The sequence below is a fragment of the Nycticebus coucang genome, chromosome 7 (genome assembly GCF_027406575.1).
Source record: "Nycticebus coucang isolate mNycCou1 chromosome 7, mNycCou1.pri, whole genome shotgun sequence".
Lineage (NCBI taxonomy): Eukaryota > Metazoa > Chordata > Mammalia > Primates > Lorisidae > Nycticebus > Nycticebus coucang.
The window spans coordinates 86793657-86811413 of record NC_069786.1 but is presented as its reverse complement, the minus strand read 5'-3'; the positions used below and the strand labels follow the sequence as shown (position 1 = coordinate 86811413).

The window sequence follows — 17757 nt, the reverse complement described above, 5'->3', positions numbered from 1 at the left end:
CATATACATGTCATAGTTTGAAATTATTCAAATAAATTTTGGCATCAGTATGTAAATTCATAGTGAGTAATAATATATAGGCAACTTCCTTCGGGAAGATAAACTTTAAAAGAAATCCATGGAATGAATTTACATATGAACAGTGCTTTAAAAGGAAATAGACACTGGATTATGGCTTATGTCAAGTAACATCCAATCTCTAGTGCAAATATTAAGTTACAAAATAGTGCTTATAAAATATTTTTTAAAAAGTTACATTTATATATAATACATATAACCGTATTTTATAGCCTAAAATAAAAAAGTTACGTCCCTGTGTTAATGGCGAACTTAAGAGACTTTTATTGATGCTGTATTAGAAATCTAATTTTTTATTCTAATTTACGATTATCAGTAAAGAAAATTTTTCTGTGCTTCAACTATAGGGGTGAGGGGAGTGTGAGAGAGGAAAAACAGATATTAGAATAATTATTTTTGTAATTTCTGCACACATTCAAAATCATGATAGTACAATTGATCAACAAAATATAGTTCTTCACAGAGCAGAACTATTGAGATTGGCCTGATCATAGTCACTCTGAGGGAAGTATTCAGGTAATTAAAATGATATTTCTATCTGTGAATCAAGACTTTTGTGACTGTGAAGCCAAAATTTAAAAAAAAAGCAATAAATAAATACAGTGTACCAAATGCTGATATAAAGCTGCAGCTGTTATTAATTCCTGTCAAACTAGATCCCCCAAATGCCCTTTCTGTTCTATGGGAATTCCTTCATAAAAAGTTGATATTATAAATTATCATGACTTTCATGCAAATATAATATTTATTCTATAGCAATTAAAAACAAAACTTACGCTTGGAGTTGCATATGAATTTCGTTAGCAGTTTCATAATACAAATGTAAATGTCTTTCCCATTCATTTCAAATGACAAACTACTGACTAAAATTTAGATCAGAAAGCTAAATTCAGAATATGTTCAATTACAGAAGATGTTACAGAGGAAGTTAATCTAAGCACAAAACTAAAGCAAAACATACTTCTTATTATACACATTATGTATTGGGCAAATACTTTTTTTGGTTCCTTTCATGGTTGTAAATTTATTTAAATGTTAAACGATATACAGAAACTTTAAATAAAAAATTTAGGAACGGAAATGTTTAAAAATAAGGGAATGTTTAAATAAGTGTGTTTTATAAGCTAGAATATTATGAAGCTTTTAAAAATAACACTTAGAAGAATTATTTTTTTATTTTATTTTATTTTTGTAGAGACAGAGTCTCACTTTATGGCCCTCAGTAGAGTGCCGTGGCGTCACACAGCTCACAGCAACCTCCAACTCCTGGGCTTAAGTGATTCTCTTGCCTCAGCCTCCCGAGTAGCTGGGACTACAGGCGCCCGCCACAACGCCCGGCTATAGAAGAATTATTTTTAAAATACAAGATAATGCTTATATGATGGAATAAGACTGCACATACCAAATGTTCTCAGCTACATAAAATATATATCAAGAAGACTAGAAAGAAATATATAAAAATACTATTTCCACATGGTATGATTACAGGTGTTTTTCTTTTATCCTTTTGTATCCTGCATTCTTCAAATTTTCTATAGTGAACTGAAGTAATAAAATAATTTCATATTTGCAAAAATTAAGGATTCTATAGAATTGAAAGATATAAGATCCAGTGCCTATTATGTCACTAACCAGCTGTTTGTTAGACTAATTTTCTCTTAAATATCAATTTCCCCATTTCTAAAATAAGGATATAGGCAGTGCCTAGGTTACAAGTATGACAGTTCTATAGGTTTGTTCTTAAGTTGAAATTATATGCAAGTTGGAACAGATACATTTACATATTACTTTGTAGTAGCCTCCATTATTTGTAACTTGGGGACTCCCTGGAATATTATTGTCCTAACAGAACAATTTGAAGATTATATGCAAGAGAGCGTTTTGCATATAACATAGTAAAACACTGATTTCTAACATAGTAAAATATTGATAAATATCTGTTTAAACAAATATGAGATTTGATAGACTGAGAATTCATATTTTAAATAAAATGTAAAGTCTCATCATGAATTCTCAGTCAAAAATTTGTGAAAAATGTCACCCTTTTACCCTATTTCTACTTGTCTGAAATCCAATTCAAATTAGAGAAAAATGTATCATTCTAAAATTAAGGCAAATCAAATTTCTACCTTACTTCATTGCGACATTTTCTTGTCTAAATTTCTATCAACAATTTAAAGAAATTTTTGATTTTTGCTATAAAATTCCCTTCTGAAAGCTGAGCATAAATTTTAAACAGGCTTCTCAAGCTTCTTTTTGTTACAACAGGTAAAGCTCAGTGTCCTGAAGGGAGGAGGCAGAGCAAATAGAACCCTTTAGCAATAACTCCCCCTGACAGAACACCAAATTGCTACCCCTCCCTCCTCACCTGGTAGGGCCTTGGAGAGAGAATCTATGTGCTTGAGGGCAGGATGGCAAAGTGATTGTGGGACTGAGCATTGGAACTCAGTGCTGCCTGTCATAGCAGAACACAGCACAGTGCAGAATTCTGCCTGCAGCAAAATCATCCCTGGCCAGAGGGGAATCTTCTGCCCCAGTGTTAGGAAAATGAGTTTCATCTAGCTCCACTATTGGCTGGCTAAAGTACCCTGGGTTCCAGAATAAATATGAAAAGCAGTCAGGCCACAAAGACTGCAGTCCATGGGCCAGTTCTGGTGCTGTGCTGGGCTCAGAGCCAGTGGATACAAGTGACCGAGTGAAACACTAGCTATGGCAGCCAAGGGAGTGCTTGTGTCACCCCTTCCTCAACTCCAGATAGCACAGCTGAGTAAAAGACTCATTTAGCTTGAGGACCAGAAAGGGAATAGTACATAAGACTTCGCCTTGCAACTTGGGTGCAAGCTCAGTCACAGTAAGATAAAATATAAAGCAGATCCCCGAAGCCCCTGTTTCTGAATGACATTTCTAGACTTAACCCTGAGCCAGGGAATCACTACCCTGAAGGACCCAACTTGGCAAGATTTACCACCTGGTGACTAACGATCCCTTGGGCCTTGAATAAACATCAGTGGTAGCCAGGCAGTAGTAGCCAGGGGCTTTGAGTGTGACTTAGTAATGTTCAGGCTAGTACTGAACAACACAGTTCCAACTGTGTTGGCCACAGGAGTACTTGCACTCTCTTTCCCCCAAGTCCAGGTAGGCCGGCATAGAGAGTAAGGATCCTTCTATTTGGGAGGAAAGTGAGGGAAGAGTACAAGAGACTTTGCTCAACAAGCCAGGGAATTCTCCTGTATTTAACCCAAGCCCACCAAACTGGTACCACCAGCAGTCTGCAAAAAGTTGTAGCATTACTGGCCTTGAGGTGCCCCCTAGTGCTGACATGGTTACAGCAGATAACAATACTTAATTCCCTTTGAATACTTGGAAAGCCTTCTCAGGAAGGATGGGTACAAACAAGCCCATTCTATAAAGATGAGAACAAATACTTAATTCTTCAATGCCCAGACACTGATGAACATCCACAAGCATCAAGAACATCCAGGAAAACATGACCTCACCAAATGAACTAAATAAGGCAACAGTAATCAATCCCAGAGTAACAGGGATATGTGACCTTTTAGACAGAGAATTCAGAATAGCTGTTCTGAGGAAGCTCCATGAACTTCATGACAACATGGAAAAGGAATTCAGAACCCTGTAAGAGAAATTTAACAAAGAGATTAAAATGTTCTTAAAATAAAGTAGAAATTCTGGAGTTGAAAAATTCATTCAACAAACTGAAAAAATGTATCAGAGTCTCTCAGCAGTAGATTGATCAAGGAGAAGAAAGAATTAGTAATCTTGAGGACAAGCTATATGGAAATACACAGAAGAGAAAAAACTTAGAAAGAATAAAGCATTCCTACAAGATCTAGAAAATAGCTCCAAAAGAGCAAATCTAGGCATTATTTGCCTTGAAGAGGAGTCAAGGGAGAGAATGGGGTAGAAAGTTTATTAAAAAAAATAACAGAGAACTTTATAAACCTAGAAAAAGATATCAATATTTAGGCACAAAAGGGTCATAGAACACCAAATAGATTTAACTCAAATAAGACTATCTCAAGGCATTTAATAATCAAATTCCCAAAGTTCACAGATAAAGAAAAGATCCTAAAAGCAGAAAGAGAAAAGAAACAAATAAAATAAAAAGTGGTCCAATACATCCGGCAGCAGACTTCTCAGTAGAAATTTACAGGCCAGGAGAGTGGCATGACATATTTAAAGTGATGAAGGAAAAGAAGTTTTATCCTAGTATGTTATACCCTGTAAAAATATCTTTCAAACATAAAGGAGAAATAAAGAGTTTCCCAGACAAACAAAAAACTGAAAGATTTTGTCAATACCAGATCTGTTCTCCAAGAAATGCTAAAGGAAGTCCTTCAATTTGAAAAAAAAAAAATATTAATGAACAATAAGAAACTGTCTGAAAGTATAAAATTCACTGGGAGTGGTACGTACAGACAAAGAATACTCACACACTGTAAATCATATCTATCTTGAGTAGGAAAACTAAAAGATACACCCAGAATATTAGAAATAATATTAATACTAAAATAATTTTTTAAGAGATAGATAGTATTAAAAGATATAAATAGAAACAACAAAATGTCAAAAAGGGGGATAGAGTTAAAGTCTAGAGGGTTTTTAGCGTTCTCTTTGCTTATTTATTTTTTGTATTTAAGAGTACAGTAAGTTTAAAATAGAGTAGACCCTCCATAGTTGCCCCTCCTCCCTACATTGACCACCTTCTTAAATTGACCTAATTTTCATAGACTAGATAAGCACCACATGTACATATCCGTACGGTAGGCCTAGTTCCTTACATTGACCACCATTTGTTACAGTCCCTTGGGTGGTAAAGTTCTACTGTACTTGGTTATGAGTTGCTTTTTGCAAGCCTCATTGTGACCTCAGATCTAAAAACCTACAACAGAAACACAAAAAATAAAAAGCAAGAAATTAAAATACTACCATAGAAAATCACTTTTATACAAAGGAAGAAAGGACCACAAAACAACCAGAAATCAAGTAACAACATGGCAGTGGGAAATCCTTACCTATCAAAGATAATACTGAAAAATAGAGACATAGATATATGGAACAGAAACCAACCTCATATCGCCATCTGATCTTTAATAAACCAAACAAAAGCATACAACAGGGAAATCCCTATTTAACAAATGTTGCTGGAAGAACTGAATAGCCATGTAGAAAAGACTGAAACTTGATTTGCCCCTCTCTCTACTTAACAAAAATTAACTCATGCTAGATAAAAGATTTAAATCTAAGACAAGAAACAATAAAAAACTCTAGAAGAAAGTGTGGGAAAAACTTATTGATATTGACCTGGGGGAAGATTTTATGAAGAAGACCCCATTAGTCACTGCAGCAACAACAAAAATAAATGGGATCTGATCAAGTTAAGCTTCTGGGGGAAAAAAAAGCTTCTGCATAGCTAGAGACACAATCAACAGAGCAAAAGGACAATCTTCTACACTATGGAAGATATTCACATGTTAAATCATCTCAAGGTAACTTATAAAACCTAATACAATGTAAATGCCTTGTAAACAGTTATCTTGCATTTTTTAAAATGCATGTTTAAAATTGCCATATCATTGTTTTCTGTTTTTATCCAAATATTTTCATTCTATGGTTGGTTAAATCCACAGATGCAGAACCTTCAGGTAGACAGGGCTGACAGGACATGTGATAATAAAACAGGGGCAGTTCAGCCTGATCCTTAAACCTCCAGAAGCAAGGCCTTATATGTAAGATCCAATTCTCACCAAAGAAAAATCAATCAATGGTATCATCTAGAATCATTGTGGGTTTCATGTACGTGAGTACCTGGGCTCACAAAATCAGGCCCTAATTCACAAGAATACCCAAAAGTCTTAGCACGGTCTATGGCTGGGGCCTAAAGTCTCAATTCTTCACAGTTAAGACAAAAGTATTCTAAAGAATCTTGACACTCATGAAGAAAACAGGGGAAAGACGCTAAAATCTGTTCTTCTCTACCAGTGGTTAAAATATTCTCCAAAGTAAGGCTATGATATTGTGCATCACTGTGCAATTAAGCAAAGCCCAGTATATCTCTGATCTTCGACAGAAAGTGGTCTTCAATACTCCATTCCCGCCTTCATCCCCTTCCTTTATTTCCTCCTATCCTGTTGGATCCCATCTCTATCTCATACTATCAATGAAACCCTCTCTTCTATACCTTCACCCATTCTTCTCCATGCCTCTTTTCTAACATAGAAACATGTTTAAAGTTTTTTTATACCTTAAAAAAATTCTCACTTGCTTCATATCCCACCTTAGCTACCACACTCTATCCATATAGTAACATTATGCTTCATGTGCACACGGTTTTCTCATAACCTTCCCAACCACTATAATGAGAAATCTGTTCTTTCTACTCTATTGGAAGCGCTCCTGCTAAGTTCATTAGTGACCTTTAAATTGCAAAAATGATGGTATATTTTAAAATCGTTGTCGTATTTGACCTCTCTTAAGCATTTAATGCTGAATTTTATTTCCTTCTTAAAATTATAATTCCCATTAGCTTCTGAGACACTCTTTCTTGTTCTCCCCTGCCTCTGCAACATCTCTTTGGCTGCCTTTCCAAGGGCTCATTCTACTCCTTAAAATGCTGGTGGTGGCTAGCATTCGCCTGTTGAATTTTCTCTCTTAATATGCTCTTTGAATAACTTACCTATACTCAAGTCGTCACCTATACAACTTTAATTTCCAAATCTGCATGTTCAGTTCTATCCTCTTTCCAACGTACAGATATGAACAAACAGCCTGCTAGACAGGCTATGGAGGGTCCCCAGGCACTTTAGGGGGAAAAGCCCAATTGATAGAAATAGATATTTTCGAATTAGTAGAGGATCAAAACCAAACAAACATACTCTCTTGAAAAAAAAGACACAGAGAGCCAGAAAAAAAGAACAAAGAGTACAAAAATAAAATAGTAAAAATATAATACCATATAATAATGGACAAAATTTTCTTTTTTTCTTTTTTTAGAGACAGAGTCTCACTTTGTTGCCCTGGGTAGAGTGCCATGGTGTCACAGCTTACAACAATCTTTATAGCTCTTGGGCTTAGGCGATTCTCTTGCCTCAGCCTCCTGAGTAGCTGGGACTATGGGCACCTGCCACAACGCCTGGCTATTTTTTTGTTGCAGTTTGGCCGGGACTGGGTTCAAACCTGCCACCCTTGGTATTTGGGGCTGGTGCCCTACTCACTGAGCCACAGGCGCCTGGACAAAGTTTTCTAATGGAAAGTATCAGATTTAACAATAATCATGAAAATCTAGCTGTATACCTAAAATATTAAGGACACAGAAATGATTGAAAGAAAAAAGATGGGGAAAGTCCTATAAATATTAATGAAAAAGACAGTTAATATAGACATATGAACATAAAATGAAATAGACTTGAAGGCAAAACTCATTTCTTGATTTAAGATTTTTCCAAGCCAGGTATGGTGGCTCACACCTGTAATTCAAGCACTTTGAGAGATGAAGACAGGAGAATCACTTGAGGCCAGGATTTGAGATCAGCCCAGGCCATAGCAAGACCCTATCTCTACAAAAAAGAAAAAATATTTAAATAAAACAATTGACCAGGTGTGGGGGCATGCACCTGTAGTCACAGCTACTTGGGAGTCTGAGGCAGAAGCACTGCTTGACCTCAGGAGTTTGAGGTTACAGTGAGTGATGATGACACTACTGCACTCTAGGCTAGGCAACAAACCGAGACCATGTCTCCAAAAACAAACAAAAAAAGATGAAAGATTATGATTATTATAATAGACATTAATCAGCAAGATATAAAAATATTCTAAACTTGGGCGGCGCCTGTGTCTCAAGGAGTAGGGTGCCGGTCCCATATGCCAGAGGTGGAGGGTTCAAACCCAGCCCCGGCCAAAAACCACAAAAAAAAAAAAATATTCTAAACTTGTACGCACTTAATACCATAAACTCAAACTATATACAGCAAAAATTGGCAGAATCTCATAAAGAAAAAAACATTCACAATCACAATTAACAGATTTAGTATCTGCCTTCAATACTAAAGGCTCAATCTAATAAAGGATCTACATGTACACATGTAACTTAGCACTCAATAATTGAATATTTTAAAGCACATTTATAACGAATTCATTTTGTAAAGCTGTAGTAATTAAAAATAGTGGATTAACACTAGGACAGACAAATGGTCCAATGACATTAAGTAGAAAATTGAGAAATGAGTGGAGAACTGATGAACTTCCATAACAATAAATAGTATTAAAATAACTGAAAACTGATTATATCCATGTGATAAAAAGAGAAATATTTGATCATACAATATATAAAATAAATTATAGATGATTTAATTCTTAAACATGATAATGTTGAATTTTGTCTGTGTGCTGTATTCCCTGAAACCAATAATGGCCAAGAAGTGCTTTTACCAAAAAAAAAAATAAATAAATATGACTCCTTTGTTTAAATGTCTTTATAAAACCACAAGTCTCCTGGTCTTTTATTTGAAATGCTTCTCATTAATGAACATTGTCCCTATTACAATAGTGTAAAAAGAAAAGTAGTTGAATTCACTAAAAGAAAATATGAGAGAAAATCTAGAGGTAAGAATTTCTTGATTAAGATGACAAACTGACGAAACGTTAGGCTGCACATGGTGACTCATGCTTGTGATCCCAGCACTCTGGGAGGTGCCTGAGCTCAGGAGTTTGAGACCAGAGTCTCTAATAAAAAATAGCCAGGTGTCACAGCAGGCACCTGTAGTCCCAGTTACTTGGGAGGCTGAGGCAAGACCACTAAGGCCCAAGAGTTGAGGTTGTTAATGAGCTATGATACCAAGGCACTCTACCCATGGTGACAGAGTAAGAGTCTGTCTCAAAAAAAAAAAAAAAGAAAAGAAAAAGAAAAAGAAAATAACAAAACATGGTTAAACCAATTCAGTGAAAATAGTTGCAGAAAAAAATTCTGTATCTATAATTTATATAAAGTTTGAGAGAGAGAGAGCATGTGTGTATATTTAGGGATACAAACATATGTGAAAAAAATAAAGGTGAGTAAAATACATACCAAATTTAGGATAGCTATCACTTCAAGGGACAGAGCAGAGCTTCGAAGAGAGAGGGTGAGGGAAGAGGCAGTACAGAATGGGGGAGGGGGAGATTTAGCTGTACATATTTTCATTTAAAAAGGATTTACACATAGAAAAGTTTCAAATAACTTTGGGACTCTGTTAAATTTTAGATTCTTATTCAGTAAGATTAGGGGCAAGATGGGCATGGTGCTGAGATCTTGTATTTCTAATAAACTCCTAGGTGATGTTAATATTGCTGGGCCATGGACCATACTATATATTTTTGGATCTCAAGAAAATGTGACTAAGTTTATTAAACCTTCGTGGAAGCACAAAAATGTCCATTATTTTCTATATGTTTGAAGTAGTTCATAAAGTTTAATAGAATTTCTAGCACCTTCAAGAAGGTCTACTAAGCAATAGTAATCTGCTCTTAACCACAATATATACACAGCTGGAGGCTGTGCTCATTTTGTGACATGTAAAATAATTCTTAAAAATACACATAAACACATATTTGAGGACCTAAGAAAATGTCATGACAGTATTTTAAATTCTTACAGAACTGTTTTAAAGGTAACTACAAATAAAAATTTTACTTTATTTTTATTTAGTCCCTGAAAGTTGACAAATTTACTTAGTTAATTTAATCCTAATCTCTTCATATGTCATTGATGAGATACTCCCGAGGGATATACTTTTTGAGGTGTTCTTACACTATAAAAAATGGAATATAATAGCATTAATCCAGGTGAACATTTAGAATAGTATTAATTCAGATTAATATTTAGAGTAACATAAGTCAATGCCCTTACAGAGAAAAGAACAAACTCTGCTTTATAAATGGTATTTTCTGTACATAAAAGAGTGTGTTTAGGAGGTTTATATTAATTAGTTGACATAATAACCCTTAAACATAGAATACAAGGTCTTTGAAGGCCAGGACTTTAATGTCTTTTGTACTCTGTTCTTTCAGTAGCATCTAGAACTGCTCTGGGCACATAAAAGCCTTCAGCAAATATCTGTCAAATAAATAAACGGATAAGCAAAATTTTACTTGATGACTGTAATATACCAGGTTACTGTAAAGCAATGATTTTCACTGGTGTACCGTGAGAGGATTTTAGGTGTGCTGCCAAAAATTTTAAAGATCATTAATTATTTTCAAAAAAGTTCAAAGACAGTGAGTGTATTTTTTTTTTACTCCTTTTTTTTGATCAACATAATTTAAGTGTGCTGTGGTAGTTTAACTATAGGTTCAAGTGTGCCATGAGATAAAAAATGTTGAAAAACACTGTTGTAAAGGATACAAAGATAAAATCAGAAGATGTTTTTACCCTTTAGAGCATCAGAATCTAGTGAAGAAAATAGACAAAGTTAACCTATATATTATAAACTACGTTACCCACTAATAAATAATATTGATATACTTAGAAGTCTATGTTTTTGTATATAGAAACAAGTGTGATCGTGTAGAAAAGGAGAAAATATACATACGCAGAGAGAGAAGCTATGTATAAAGAAGTGCATAATATAAAAATAAAAGAGGTGGCATGGACGAGAAAATATGTACAAAATGTCATGAAAATACACTAAGGAGAGGGCATTTGATTTTCTCAGGGGGATCAAGAAATAATTCTCAAAAAGTAAAATTAATTCTGAATCTTGTTAAGGTCAGCAAACATGTGTTGGACTTGGATGGACCTGGATGCCATTATTGTAAGTGAAGTAACACAGGAATAAAAACACAAAATACTGCATGGTCTTACTTAGCAGAGCTAAGCAATGGGTATGCATGGTTGTAGAAAGTGACTTGATGGATACCGGAGATTCAGAAGGGGCAGGGTGGGAGATGGGTACAGGAGGAAAGATTAACAACTGGGGACAATGTTCACTATTCAGGTGACAGGTATATTCAAAGCCATTTCTCCACTGTGAAATTCAGCCACGTAACAAAAAAAATAATTCACACCCTCTAAAATCTACTTATATAAAAACAAATACAAAAATAAAAAAAAAAAAAAGAATTGGTTGGATGGTCCTGGACTGAAATGGTATACAGCAGGTAGAATTAAGTAGGGGACATTGGAGATGAATATTCTAAAGCCAAGGATACATACAGAAGCAGGAAAGAACAAGGTTTGTCGACAATGACAAGCAATTTAGTATGCCAAAGTTCAGTTTACAAAAGCAAAAAAAAATGATTGAAAATGAGGCTGAAAAGGTCTACAAAAGCCAGAAATCTGTGAAATGTTTGCTATATCATGCTAAGAAGTTTCACTATTAACAATTTAAGGGAGCCATGCCACCCAAGTGGAAATGCATTCCCAGCATTGCCACACGCTGGGCACGGACCCTCAAAATAAATAAATAAATAAATAAATATTTTTTAAAAAGAGAAAGATAAAAAACAAATTAAGGACTATAGGGACCCGGGTGGCCAGCTGGGCTCTGAGCGGAGAAGGGTCAGGACGGACGAGGACGTGCTGAGCACCCTGAAGATTCTCATCATCGGCGAGAGTGGGGTGGGCAAGTCCAGCCTGCTCTTGAGATTCACAGATGATACTTTTGATACAGAACTTGCAGCAACAATAGGTGTTGACTTTAAGGTGAAAATAATTTCAGTGGATGGAAATACGGCTAAACTTGCAATATGGGTTACTGCTGGTCAAGAGAGGTTTAGAACATTAACTCCAAGCTATTACAGAGGTGCACAGGGTGTTATATTAGTTTACGATGTCACAAGAAGGGATACCTTTGTTAAACTGGATAATTGGCTAAATTAATTGGGAACATACTGTACAAGAAATGACATAGTAAACATGCTCGTTGGAAATAAAATTGATAAGGAAAATCGTAAAGTCGATAGAAATGAAGGCCTGAAGTTTGCACGAAAGCATTCCATGTTATTTATAGAGGCAAGTGCAAAAACGTGTGATGGTGTACAATGTGCCTTTGAGGAACTTGTTGAAAAGATCATTCAGACGCCAGGACTATGGGAAAGTGAGAACCAGAATAAAGGAGTCAAACTGCCACACAGTGAAGAAGGCAGTGGAGGCGGGGCCTGTGGCGGTTATTGTTCTATGTTATAAACTCTGGGAAATTCCATCCTGCTCTTGCATATTTGATCAGATAGTGTCATCTTTCTGTATATAAACTCTTTAATTGCTATTTTAGGGACCTTGCAGTTTGCACATAATTATTTTGTATCATGGCAGTAAATATTTGCAAGAAATCCCACTCATCGGCTTTCCCAAGTGAAACGTGAGAGAACGCATGCACAGTCCGCGATATTTTTATGTAACATAAAATAGGTGTACCTTTTAAGTACATTTGATTTTATGATTTACATTTATCATGTAACTAAAAAGTCCATCTACTATCTGGTATATGTTGACACAAGGTCCACTTTTGGTCTTTTTGCTTAAATTCTATCAGTTACTGAATCACTTGGTATACATAGAACTCCCAGAACCACAGGGAAGTAGACAGGTGTCATAAAACCTGGAAAATTTCCTTTCAGGAGCAACAAAGAGCATGATTCCACAGCCATTCTAGGATGTTTGAGATTCCTTTTTAGTACTAAATTACCATTGCAGAATGTAGTGCAGGCCAATTTACAATTAAATCTTTATTCTGATGATACTTCTAAAATAGCATTGGTACGTTAAACAAGTTTGGTATTACTTTTTGATTTACTTCAATAAGCTCAGTTGCTTAACTGGCGTTTGAATCCTGTGATATGTACATTGGATTCATGACTCTGCACTCCTTTTTTAGTTATGTGGTGTTTGGCAGAATGGCAGTAAGGTTTAACTCATTTTGGTTTCAGAAGGACATGAATAGCATGTTTATTGTGACTCCTATGCTACTTACCACTTTTAAAACCAACTCCTTTTTTCATCAATGTGGGTAGTGTTTGTCGAGGTACCTCAACTGTAGCTTGTGTGATGTTTATGAATATCTGTATCTTATGGCTTCCATAATGGCTAGTTGATATTCAAAAACCTGTCTCTGTGTCTTGAGGGATGGGAAAAGAAAAACACTAAATGACAATTTGAGAAAGACATATTGTTTCCGGATTCTCATGTGTGTGGGAAGATGCTGTCACAATGAAAATCTTGGTAATTTGCTGTAACAGGTAAACAGTAGTTTATCAAACCAACTTGTATGGACTAATAAATCTTTTTCACAGTAAAAAAACAAAAAACAAAAAAACAAATTAAGGACTATAAATAATAGTGATTTGATTACATTTGCACTTGAGAACAATAGCAATATGGTAGCAATATGGAATAAGAACAAGAAGTAGGTAGGACTAGAAGAAAAAAAAAAAAAGAAAAGCATCTAGTAAATAAGTTTTCAATGAATGTTGGCTATTATATTATTACCCTGAATCATCCAAGACTTTTTAGTTCCTACTTTTAGTTTTCTATTTCATTCCATTCTAAATTCTAAAGATGATTTGTTTGTTCAAAACAAAGAGATGATGGAATAAGAGCTTTCATTAATTGCTAATTTTCCCCAGGAAACACATACAACTTATCCACCCCAAATAGGTATTACCGTGACAGTTTTTTAGATGTGCTCTAGAATGATACTTTGTAAATGGAAGCTGATGTAATCGTTTCTAAAATGGACTTTAAGAGAAGAAACTGATAAGAAAAGGATTGAGAAATTCAACAAATTTCTAGAGTTGCTTGGGATGGATCTTTAAAATGTTATCTTATGATTTTCTTTGAAGAGCTGTAAATTATCAAACCAAAAATATCCATATTCTAAAGCAAACTTCATAGAATATAGCTTTTGAATGTTTACGTTAAACATAAAAATTTCTATTATACTAGTGAGAAAGCTAACTCAATAGAAAGCCAACTATAATTGATCATATCAAATTACTGTCAGTATCTAATCAATAGTATGGTATCTGATTCTAAGGCACTGTGAAGATGAACAGCTTAGCAAAAGTGATTATACATGTATTTGTTATACTTAAGAACACAGTGACAGACTACACATTTTAAAAATGCTTCACTTTTTACAGGCACGGTGGTTGCCTTTAATTGCAGCACTCTGGGAGGCTGAGGTGGTTGGGATGCTTGAGCTCAGGAGTTCGAGACCAGCTTGAGCAACAGTGAGACCTCATCTGTAAAAACAGCTGGTCACCTGTAATCCCAGCTTCTTGGGAGGCTAAGGCAAGAGGATCACTTGCCCAGAAGTTTGAGGTTGCTGTGAGCTGTGATGCCAAAGCACTCAACCTAGGACAACAAAATGAGACTCTGTCTCAAAAAAAAAAAAAAAAAAAAAAAAGCTTCACTTTCTAATTATAAAATTCCCTTAAGAAATAGGTGAAAAGAGATAAGAAGTGACCTAACATTTGTACTAGGCATTGTACTAGTTGCTCTATATGCTCTATATTTCTTTTCACTTATTCTTACAAACTCTTTAAAGTTAAAATTATTCCCATTATACAACACAGAAGCACATGGGAAGTTAAACAGTCTGTAGGAACACAGCTGGTGATGGATGGAGCTGGAATTCAGTCCTGAAGCTGTCAAACCTCAAGACCTACCATCATACTGTTTTATTGATTCTGAAATATAAACCTATAAGCTTTTATATTTGAATAAAAGTTATAAAATTAAAAGAAATTTTTATATTTCACTGACATATCGTGTGCTTCTTTTGAACTACCATCTTCACTTATAATAGTTTCTGTTTATTCCTCCTTTGGAGAAAAGAAAAATGTAAATTAGGACCAGTCTTTCATGTAGATGAGAGTTGGCAGTTTTCTCCAAATAGCAAAAATATATACCTAGGTTACCTAAAATTCCGTCAATTCAGGGCAATTAATTCCTTTTCCTTTAATGCGTAGCTAAGATCAACCAAATTAAGGGAAAGGGAGGTATTGTTGGTAGTTGGAAAAGAACAAAGAGATACTCTAGAAATACTTGGACCCATCTGGAATGCAGGACAAAGTACAGGGACAGCAGCACAAAATACAAGGACAACAAAATATACATTTTCACCTACACAAACATCAGAATATTTACTGTACAAAAATCAAGATAAAATTAAATATAAACCATCTTTTTGTCTATGTATGTCATAAACTCAACATTTTTATTAAGTATGGTCTTTTTTGTCCTCCAAATAACTAACACATTTTGCTGGCAAATATCAGAACTAGAAAGTGGGGGGAAAATATATCCTTTAAAATATTACTTTGAATTTAAGTTTAGAAATAATATATTATTATACTTCAAGAATGTCAAATTCTTCTTCAAGTTCTTCTAAAGAAACTTGTTCTGTTGAAAGAACACAATGAACATGAGATGACTGAAGCACTTAGAACACAGATGGAATTTCAGCAGTGAAATTTCTTTTACTGAAATCCTTCCTCTCTTCTGATTCATTCCAATTCATCATAAGTGATTTTAAACTAATATTCCTAATGTAAATTTCCGATGGCATTATTTTCCTATTTAAAAACTTTAGCTGCTCTTAACAAAACTGAAAATCTTTAGCCTGATATTCAAGTCTTCTCAAGATCAGGTCCCAAATAAGCTTTGCATCTTATTTCCCATGACTCTTCTCCCTTGGAGAGCATGGAAAGTAAGACCAACCCTGTTTTGTTAATACCCGCAGAGTTGGAATTGAAGAAAGAGAAAGCAAAATAAAATGTTATAGTTCACATATACAAATATTTGTAGCTTTCCTTCTGTTCAGTCACCATGCTAGGTGACAAAGATAAACAGAGGTGAAGCTATTTTAAGAAGAAAATCACAATACTTAGTGACTTTAATGTAAGCACTGAATAAATGGTAAACATATGCTAGGGTATAGGAGTTAACCTCCCTTTTTTGCGGAAAAAAAAATAAAAGGAAGATTTTAGCCAGAAAGAGTATCTAGACATTAATACTACTGCACAATCCTATAAAATATGAGTGAAGAGGAGACAATGGGAGAACTTTTGTTGTAATCAAACACAATACAGGTTCCCTCCATCGTTTTCTTCTTCCTTTCCACTCAGATAATTATCATTTTATTTTTTCTGTATTCTTCTACTTTCTCTTTCCTTTACTATTTAATTTGAACTTTTTCTATGCTAATGGTATAGATCTCGTTTTATTTGGTCATTGAATATGAACAGTATAAATAAACAGTGTTCAAATCACCTTTTCTTTTGAAGTCTGTTTTTCCTTCTTGGTACTGTTCTTTTTTTTTTTTTTTTGGCTGGGGGCCAGGTTTGAACCTACCACCTCCGGTATATGGGGCCAGTGCCCTACTCCTTGAGCCAGAGGCGCTGCCCAGTATTGTTCTTTCTATTAACTAGAATTCATACTGAGATTTTTTTTAATATTTAATAATATTTTATATTTGATTGTAAATTTTCTAAAATTGGCAAATTTTGGTTAAGGTTTTAAGTATTTGTCTCTAAATTTTAAAAATATGAATCACTATTATAGGGAAAGCATAAATCTTTCCTGACACTTGAAATAAGATATCATAAGAGGTAATTTTAAAAAAGACACCCAAACCTCTCACTTTAGGAAAGGGAGACTATTTCATGCATAAGAAACAACGTATTATTATATGTTATACTAACATATACTTTAATGCTTTATATAATATTAACATGTATTATATAATCTAATAATATATTATTATAAAATACTAATATGTTATATATAAGAAGAAGTAAGCACTAAAGGAAAACTAAAAGTAAAAGCAGGATTATATGAATACAATTTAATTGTCTATTATGGTCATGAGAAGAGAGAGACCAGATAAAGTGACCCAAGAAGAAACAAATTTAAATTGATTAGGTAGTTTCAGGCCTAAGATTTTTCAGTATATTAAGTATCTAAACCAGTACTGGCCCACCTGGATCATAAGTGGCTGCCTTCCCAGCAAACCATCCCAGAGATCTACAGGCCTCACTTCCATGTGGCTGGGGCTATAGCAAGGCTGGGGTTCTAAGCAACACCTTAAGTCTCAAGAACACTTCATGGGATTTACACCTTGAGAGTCCATCTCTTCCCAGGCTGATCCCTCCTACATCCCAGCCAAAAGAGGAGGGAAATAGGTTTCCTTTCTCTTTGGGTGTCCTGAACTCCTGAAGCTGGTCTCCTCAGCCGCATTGGTCATAACCTCCATCCAAGAAGCCAGGGCTTCCCCGTCACCACCGCCTGCTTCGGCCACCAGGTGGTGCCAGGGCTGCTGCAAGGGCTGTGGGGCGCGGGGAGGGTGGCAGAGGCTCTGCGTGGCTTTGGCATCAGCCCATGGTGCAATGCTGTCCTCAACGAACTTGCCCCTGTCCTGGGGAAAGCAGACAACTCGCCCTGCTCTGCTGATTCTCTTAGAAAAAGGTTACTGCCCAAAGTTGATTTAATCAAAAAACGTTTGTTAAAGTGGTGTCAGGGAATGTTTTTAATACCTCCCCCCAAATACCTATGTTGGCTGGTCGTAATAACTCTTGAGGGATGTCAAGTAGGATGTATAATGGTGGTTAGGAATACCAGCTCTAGGGTTAGACGAAATAGTATTTACAATTGTAAACTTTTTGTGACCATTAAATAAGATCATG

General features: G+C 35.1%; 1 pseudogene across 1 annotated transcript; it reads left to right on the top strand.

The window, feature by feature from the left end:
• The first annotated feature begins 10962 nt into the window (after positions 1-10962).
• LOC128589742 (ras-related protein Rab-18-like) lies at positions 10963-12646 on the top strand (annotated as a pseudogene). Its single transcript, XR_008381124.1, has 2 exons — positions 10963-11023; positions 11565-12646. The product of XR_008381124.1 is annotated as a ras-related protein Rab-18-like (transcript).
• The last annotated feature ends 5111 nt before the right edge of the window (positions 12647-17757 follow it).